The 8,356-nt window shown below is 41.0% G+C and overlaps 1 long non-coding RNA gene across 1 annotated transcript; it reads right to left on the reverse strand.

Annotated features, from left to right (window-relative positions):
• Positions 1–1,737: 1,737 nt before the first annotated feature.
• LOC116961740 lies at positions 1,738–6,624 on the reverse strand. The gene is made up of 4 exons (XR_004407121.2): positions 6,508–6,624; positions 6,279–6,421; positions 4,496–4,632; positions 1,738–2,753 (listed from the first exon to the last, which is right to left on the reverse strand). It is a non-coding gene; the product is annotated as an uncharacterized LOC116961740 (long non-coding RNA).
• Positions 6,625–8,356: the final 1,732 nt, after the last annotated feature.

The following is an 8,356-nucleotide window of genomic DNA, read 5'->3' on the forward strand; positions in this document are numbered from 1 at the left end:
CAGCCCCTGCGGAGGCTGCGCGCCCGGCAGAGCCCTCGGCTGGAGCGAGGAACCCCAGGAGATCAATCCCCCCGCCTGGGCGTTCGGGGCTTAAATCTGCGAAACGCCTAAATATAGACGTGCGTGGCTAATTTCAGGATCCCATTTTTAAAATGTCTTTAAATTGCAACCACATCTAACCTATCTTCAGCTAAAATTAAAAAGGGCAGACCTACCTCGAGGAACGTCTCGGTGCCAAAAATATCTAAAAGTTTCTCAGGCAGTGGAAAGAACAAATTAAAGAGAACAAGGAGATTTTATTGGGTTTAACATTAAGCATTTATCCAAAGTGTCCTGCCAGATTTTGAAAGGTATTTAGGCACTGAGAGGTACAGATGCACATGTAAGAGGACTTTCAAAAGAGTCTGAGCAGGTCAGGGGACCAATTCCCACTCAAATTCAGAAATACCTCAAAATGAGTTTCCCTTTATATTTATCATCCAGTCTTGATTCCCATTAAACCCTAATTTAGGCAAACCTCAGCTAGAAAAATCAGATGTTCAGCATTTAAAATCTGGTAGATGTCTAAATATAGATGCAAATGCCTAATTTGAGACTTCCACTAAACTTCTGTTTAAAACTACTATCACATCTAACCTATATAAAAACAGAAATCCACACTGAATAATAATAATAATTGAATTCAAATGCTTTCATCCAGATAAAGTGCAGCAATTGAATTAAAATCTACAAGGATTTTTGGAGCCAGGGTGGACAGTATAAGTTATAATCTAGTTTATGGTATAAAGTACTAATTATATGTCCATGGTATTCATCAGACTAAAATATTTCCTGTGTGATGTAAAAAAAGTATGGTAAAGATTAATTTAATTATGCATTTTATAGATGAAATTATGTTTCTAATATTTTGTAACTAACAATAACTTTAAAGGGCAACTGTAAATATATAGTATTTTGGAACCTTAAGAGATTAAAATAAATAACATATGGACCAAAATAATGTGTGAGGCCTGGATTACAGTTTTGCTAACGTCACTTTTAGAGGTATAATACTTCACTGACAAATAAGGCCAGCAAAAAAGCCAGCTCAATATAAACTCTGAAATATTGGCCAGAAAAGGACTTTTTACTGGTGAAAGTGGGCAGTCATGTAAGCTAAATTGACAAAAAGCCAATACTTTTTGTGCCGGTGAGGCTTGACAGTACCAAAGCAGTCAGGTTTCTGGCATTGCTATATTAGCAAACCTGTGAGGAATAACTGACTGCATTTCTCAGCTGTCAGCACTACCCACTGAAAGGCTACAAAATAAATTAGAATATTTCCAACTATTTTATCTAACTTTCATCTTCCTGCTTGCAACTCTGTCATGATATTTTGGAACAAGGTGCATGATTGAATCTCTGTGCCTTGGCAGCATCTGTGGGATGTGGCCTCCCCTCCCAACGGCAAGATCTGCTCTGAGTCCCTGAAGCTGGTTCTGTGTGGAAAGATGAACTCCAGTGAAGTTATAGCAAAGATAAACATCCCTATGCCTCTTTCTCTGCCTCTTTCCCTGCCTCATCTTCAAATGGGAATTAATGTTGTTACCTCATCACAAGCAGCTCCTAGGTGACATATGACAAACACATTAGAGGAGGGGCCGTGCTAAAAAAACAACAAAAAGTTTGCTTTCTTGGCGGAGTAATTAATTTTGATGATTATTTTTTGAAACGGTGGCTCTGCTCTGTTCTCTGCCTGTGGATAGGTGTTAAATTATTCCTGTGAGAAGGGCAGCAGCAGCTGTGGAAACCATTCAAGCTCTAATAGCACTGCTGCGGTGTCCCTGCTGAAAGCCCCACCATGTAATGAGCAGAGGCAATTTCCATGTGACAGTAAACAAAGAATACCTATGTGAAGATAGTCCATGTGAAGACACTCTGTCCAACCTTTTTTTTTTTTTTTCTTTTTTTACCCATTCCCCTGTTTATTTTGTGGCCTCAGCCTGATTAAGGTCCCTTTTTTGTGTTTCTGCTTGGTCTCGTAGGCTGCATCACTAACAACTTGGTGCTATTTAGTTTTATTTGCTCTTAAAATGAACAAGGCATTCTTAGGATGTGTTATGTGATACTACTGTTTTGTTACTTCCCCTGGATAATAAACAGTCTGGAAATTAATGATTTATAAAGAGTTAGTGTTTGTGTGACAGAAACTAGGACAAGTGGCTTGACTCAGATCCCACTTCTGCCTGTGACTCCAAATATTTTAGATGATTCACCTCTGATTTGCATTTATTCAGAATCCTGCCCAATGCACTTCTTTTAACATGTATAAGTCAAACGAACATTTAGCACCAATGTAATGGCTACTGATGAAGGAACCTAGTGGAAGTCATAGCTATATTTTCTTTGCAATGAAATACATACACAGCTGAATTATATTAGAGGGAGACAATTCTGCATGGTAAACTCCAACCGGGCCTTGTTTGTTGTACAAATAAGCTTCAGCCCTCCAGGATTTAGGAAGACAGAGTATCAGCCCCTTGCACAATGCTGCTGGGAAGCGATTCTCCCATGGGGTCAGTCATCAGCTGCACATTGCAGGCTATGACTAACCTTATCTGCGGAGTCATGTTACGGTGACTTTTGAGGCAATTGTGGTTTCCAATAATCCAGGACTCCCTCCACGCTGTTTCTTCCATGCACCACAGTCCTTCCTGTGCTGTCCCATCTAGTTGTGAAATCAGTCTGTGATTCAGTTCAGGGAACTGATTCAGCTTAAAAACACACATACACAAAAACAAAGGATGGAAAGTCAGCTCGGGATGGGAACTGGGAAAGATGCAACAGGGCAAGAACACTCTAAGCCCTTTCGGCCATGAAGCCATGGTCACAGATGCCACAGCTCAGTCTGCGGGTTTTGGACTTTCTCAGTAGTTATCAGGTTGTGTCAAACATAGTGAGGAATATACTGCCTGGCACATAAGGCTTGATCATGCAATAAAACTTAATTGTTTATTAACTTAAGACAGCATTTACACTGAGAAGATGAACTTACTAATATCTGAACACATTCTCAAGTGCAATTGCCTTGGACTTTATTTAGCTCTCATTGTACAAGTTTGCCCCCACACATATACCCTATTTAATGTAAAGATACTCAAATACACCCTTAATAAATAAACCTGAGTAATATTAGGTTATGCAACATAAGATTTTAAGATCACTGTTAAAAATCAAGCATTGATGGGAATGGCTGCTGCTCCAGCTGAATTTTGGAACAACTCTGTAGACTGAGAAAAGAGTCCTTTTTTTAAACCGTGCACCTGCACAAGTGTCATTAAAAATCCAAACAGAAATACTAGAAAACAGTTCTCATGTGAACTCGCCAACACTCTCATGATACAAGTATAACTCCTGGGCAGAGCACGTGGGATATATAACACCCTCAAACAATGGGCTTTTGTTAATGAGCTCAGGAGAGACTCCAATATAATTTACCATACAATGGTGCAGTGTAAGGGATGTGCAAATCCGTAAACAACCCCCCGTCAGTGTTTTGTGGTTTTGAAACAGCACAGTAAGATCACATAACCTAAACTGCAGATGTAGGGAGAGAACAGACATATCAGCCACCCCCAGCTCAATTACTGAGACTCTGGGTCGATGTCTTTAAAATACCTCCAGTGTCATGGATCAGTGGCTTTGGGAAAAGGAATAACGTGATGGTGTTATGTGTGGGGTTTTGCTCACATTCGCCTGCAAGTGCTATGTAAGGCTTTCATGGAATTTCTGAGAATTGCATATGGATAGGAGTCCCTTGACTCATTGCTGTTTTCTGCAGAGGACTTGACTTGGGAAGGCACACCTTCTCAAACTTAGAGGTTTTGGTAGCAAAGTGCATCGGCAGCTTGAGAATGGAAAGATTGAAAGGTGCTATGAACATTGTAAATTGTTACTATATTTTTCTAAAAGATTAATGTCAGCTCCTCAAGAAAAGGGCATGTCTACAGGCTGCTAATTTATTACAAGTAAAGCTTGGTTTAATAAACTTGTGGTAAATATTTTCTGCTTTTAAGACCCTTTAAGGCTTCAAAGGCTCCCATTTGCTTTAGGGTCCCTAGGGATGCTGGTGCCAATGAGACATGTTTCATTAATTATGTTGCACAAATAAGCTAAATATTGCAGAAATGTGTGTAGCAATGTTGTGAGGAATGCAGCAAGGACTCTTCCTAACTTCACACAGAGCAGGGCCGCCCAGCTGGGTGCTCTTCTGGAGGACAGTTAGGGCCTGAAGCACATGCTGGGGTCCCATCCACACCCCCAGATTTTATCATTACTGTTTAGGTCAGCACAAAATTGCCAGTAGTTTTCCCTCTGGAACTCACAAACATCAGGCTGTCTTTCCCGGTGCATGGCCCTGCTAAAATAGGAATAGAAGGGAAAAAACATGCTGCAGAGATATCACAGATCCCTCATATCTTGTTGGGTTGGGGATTATGAAAATATTGTGAGTTACCAGAGGATAACAGGGTCTGTCATTGAGTTCCCATAAGCCTTCTTTGCCTGGACAAGGTCGAAAGTGGGCTATCTTGCTGTGCAGAGCCTTCAGGTGAGGTGTTCCTGGGTCAGGTCCAGAGCTGAGGTCCTTTGGTGCTGGAAGATGAAAACATCAGTGCTGTGAGCAAGTATGATGCGAGGAGATACACTGAAGTAAAACCGAATATATCAGGGAAAGCGAATAACCAGAGATATTTCACAGTCATCAGTAAAAGGTCACTGAAGCCACACAATGATTGCACCTTTCAGAAAGATTGTTGGAAGAGCCACAGACAAAGATGAGTTTCCCAGAGGGTCACACTGGGATAGAAACCCTTATTTTGATTCTCACCTTACATTTCTGCTTGCGTAACTCACACATAGACTGGCAAAAAGCTGCATCTTGTCTGAGCAGGTGAAAGCCCCATGTTAAACAGGCAGTTGATAACTGAAAGGCCAGAGGTAAACACTTGACCAGTCTCTAAACCAACTATTCTCACAATTTATATTTTCCTGCTAGCTGAGAGAAAAATTATCAAGAGCTCTGTGATAATTGGAAAATGGGAAGATGCTGTTTGACTGGCTGGACACAAGAGCAATTACAAAAGCACGCTGAAGTACTTACAGCCGAGGGAGACCCTAAGAGCATACGTTGACAGTGTGCCATATGTCAGGACGCGTGCTGCTTTATATTACTCGGTGCAGCTTTGTGAAGGAACTGTACTTGGCTTGTATATGAATTTTAAATGAATTGTTAACACATTTTATGAATCTGGTAAAGGGGTGCTGATGTGGGAGAGCGCACATGTCTGTTCTGCAAGATGGAGTAAATAAATCATGACTTTCACAAGATAAAACTTTATTGAGTAGCAATAAACGACAGAAATACTTCTAACAGCATTTAAAGCCATGTAAAAGAAAGCACGAAGGGCTGATTGCCCCCGAGTATGTGTGCTTGTAACAGCTTGTGTTGCAGTGATGGGAGAGAAGGTGATTTGCCAGACGAGCACTGGCTGTCACACACAGGCTGTCATGCTGTAACTCCCTGGGTCTTTGGTCCATAACATCTTTCAGCACCTACATTTGTTGCTCACAGTATCTCCAACATTTTGGTGCCTTTCCCTAGACATAATCCTTGTCTCGCTCTGCCTTTCCCCACCGTAAATTCCTCTGCTCTTTTGTCCTGAGGGCAGTTTTGGACCAGAGGACACATCATCTGTGCCACCCTCCTGCCTGGGTTCACACTCTGAGCAGGTGGGGGAAGTTGTTCTCTAGAATAACACACTCAAGGCCATCAGGGATCCGTAAGCCAAAACCAGGCTGAAAAATGGTCAAAAAAAAAATCCCACAATTTTCTCTTAAAGTTCTTCATAAGAATACCTTGACTCAGTGCATTTTGGCCATTTGTATTGGGGCAGGTAAGAGCGGCCAGGTAGGTCCTCTGCTGTAGAGCATGGACTCTAGAGCACCGTGGGCAGGATTCTGTTTACATCTTGTTTGTTCTTTTCAGCAGCTCTGTTCACAAAGCATTGGTATATGCTGCTAGAAGCCCATCTGCCTGTCTTGTCCTGCCTTGTCATGGTGGCTTTTAGTGTTTGCTTTTGTCTAAGACTATCACTACTTTTTTGTTTGTTTGTTTTTTAATAAACCAGCTATTTAAAAAAGTACTTTATCGTTCTCTGTTTCAATTTGTTTCTTTGTCATTTAGAGAAGAAAGAATAAGAGGTCTGTGGAGGTGGTATTCTGGAGAACATAGTATGTACCTGAATGTCTTTCCCTTCTTCACCGGGTTGTGTGTCTGAGTTTGTCTGGGTCTCCAGGAACCTGTGGGTCTCTTTTGAAAGCACATCAGCTGACCCTCCAGCCTTCAACAGGCTCCTCATCATGGAGTTTGCTCCAGAGATTCCTGCCTTCCAGAAACACAAAGCTTGTAGGATCAGTCACAAGACAGACACTGTCTGGGTTGGTACCCAGAGTCCCACCTTTACTCACATTGGCTCTTCCTCTGCAACACACTCCTGCCTCTGCACTTCTCAGGGAACATCTCTCCCCTGCAAATTTGGCTCTTTCTCTGCTAAGGAAATTCAGGAAGATTAGTTCTGCCCTAGGTGGAAGCTGGAGGCCCAGTTGCAGCTTGAAATGAAGCCACTCTGGTCTGCCTGCAGAGCTGCACGAGGAATTACAAGGCAGACAAGCAATGTAATACTGGGAAATGACAGAAAGCCAGAACTGATTTCCACACACTATGAAGGTGGACAGTAGGAGTAAAAATTTGCACCAGAGTATTTTCTGTCATTTCTCTGGAGTGCAGTTAGTACCAGAAGGTAATGAAAAGTCCATACAGAAACTTTGTACATTAAACCATCTTGATACAGACCTAGTGCTATTTTAGAGGCCATTTCATTTGACCATCAGGAATATCAACTTTTACTGGTGAAGCCAAGTGTGGATATATGCAAAGATACCTCCACTGCAGACATATTTCACCAGTCAGGCCTGGTAGGCCTGCCCTTTTAAAGAGCTTAACTTGAAATACGACTACAGTGATGGCATTCAAGTTAAGATATTACAATGAGACAGCACAGATCTTCTTAATCAGGGGATTAACCTGCAGAAGGATTTTTTCCCCCAATATCGAGTCAGAGATACTTATCTAAATTTACCCAAACAGCTTTGACTTCAAAATCTTATGTAAACAGGTGTTTATAAAGTGAGAAATATCACCCTGCTTTACCCCAGCACTGTCGGATTTATCAAGAAAGAGTTCACCAAATTTGTAGGTGCAGTGGTGACCCAGTGAAGACAACGGCAACACTTCCACTGCACTCAACAGGACCAGAATTGCAGTCTGTAATCTGTGAAATTAGCATTCTCAAGATTTAGGTCTCTGGTTTGATTTTGCTCTAGAGCTACAATCTGATCTACTGTCTCTTCACTCTTTATGGATATTAGGATAATCATAATTTGTCAAAATTAGGCAATGAAAAAAATAAAAAGTTGTCTTATACAAAGAAACAGGCAACATCATTTTATGCTCCCAGGGAAAGCTGGCACTTTACAGACTCAGATTTCATACAACTATTCCCTTAGCCCAGCTCAGCACTTAATAAAGATGAGGAGTTTCCATCATGCCAAAAGTTTCTTGGTTCTCAGAAAACCCCCCCTTCAACCTTCAACCTCAGCGATACCCACAGAGCAGACAGATGAATGTTTCTTCTCAGTAAAAAAAAAAAGTTTTGTAGAGTAATAAAGTTTTTTAAAAAAGTTACTTGCCTGATGATTGATCCCTTTTGGCTGAATGTGAAGTGGAATGAAACCTTTTGCAATGGGACAGTCTTACTTTCCCTCTAGTGCACTCACTGCAGACTGCAGCCCAATAAATCCGTTCTTCAGTGAATCCACAATACCACCAGCTGATCAAGGCTCAGCTGAACACTGTATGCTCAGTGATGATATAGCAGAGACTTGAGATAAGTGACTTTATATATACACATGATGGTAATCCCTCTCCATCTGGACATTTTAAAAACATCTTGATATAGAATTAAAACAGAGAGATGTGAAAAGAGGTGAAATTATTCAGGATATACAATGGAGGAATTTTATTACCAAGCTGACTGTATTATAAATCAAGTGCTCTGTAAATGCAATAAAACAATTGTTTAGTCTGCATGATTCATACCACAAACCTCAGTATTCTGTGTTTTGATCTTATTGCAGCAATAAACTGTCTAGACAGCAATTAACAAACTGTTTTTTCTTCAGATGTTTGGAGTGCCTTTGCTGCCTGATCAGCACTCAGAAATACAGGGCTTTTTCTCTATTCCTATTAATTATCAGG

This window comes from Tyto alba, unplaced genomic scaffold (genome assembly GCF_018691265.1).
Source record: "Tyto alba isolate M040663 unplaced genomic scaffold, T.alba_DEE_v4.0 Super-Scaffold_33, whole genome shotgun sequence".
NCBI lineage: Eukaryota > Metazoa > Chordata > Aves > Strigiformes > Tytonidae > Tyto > Tyto alba.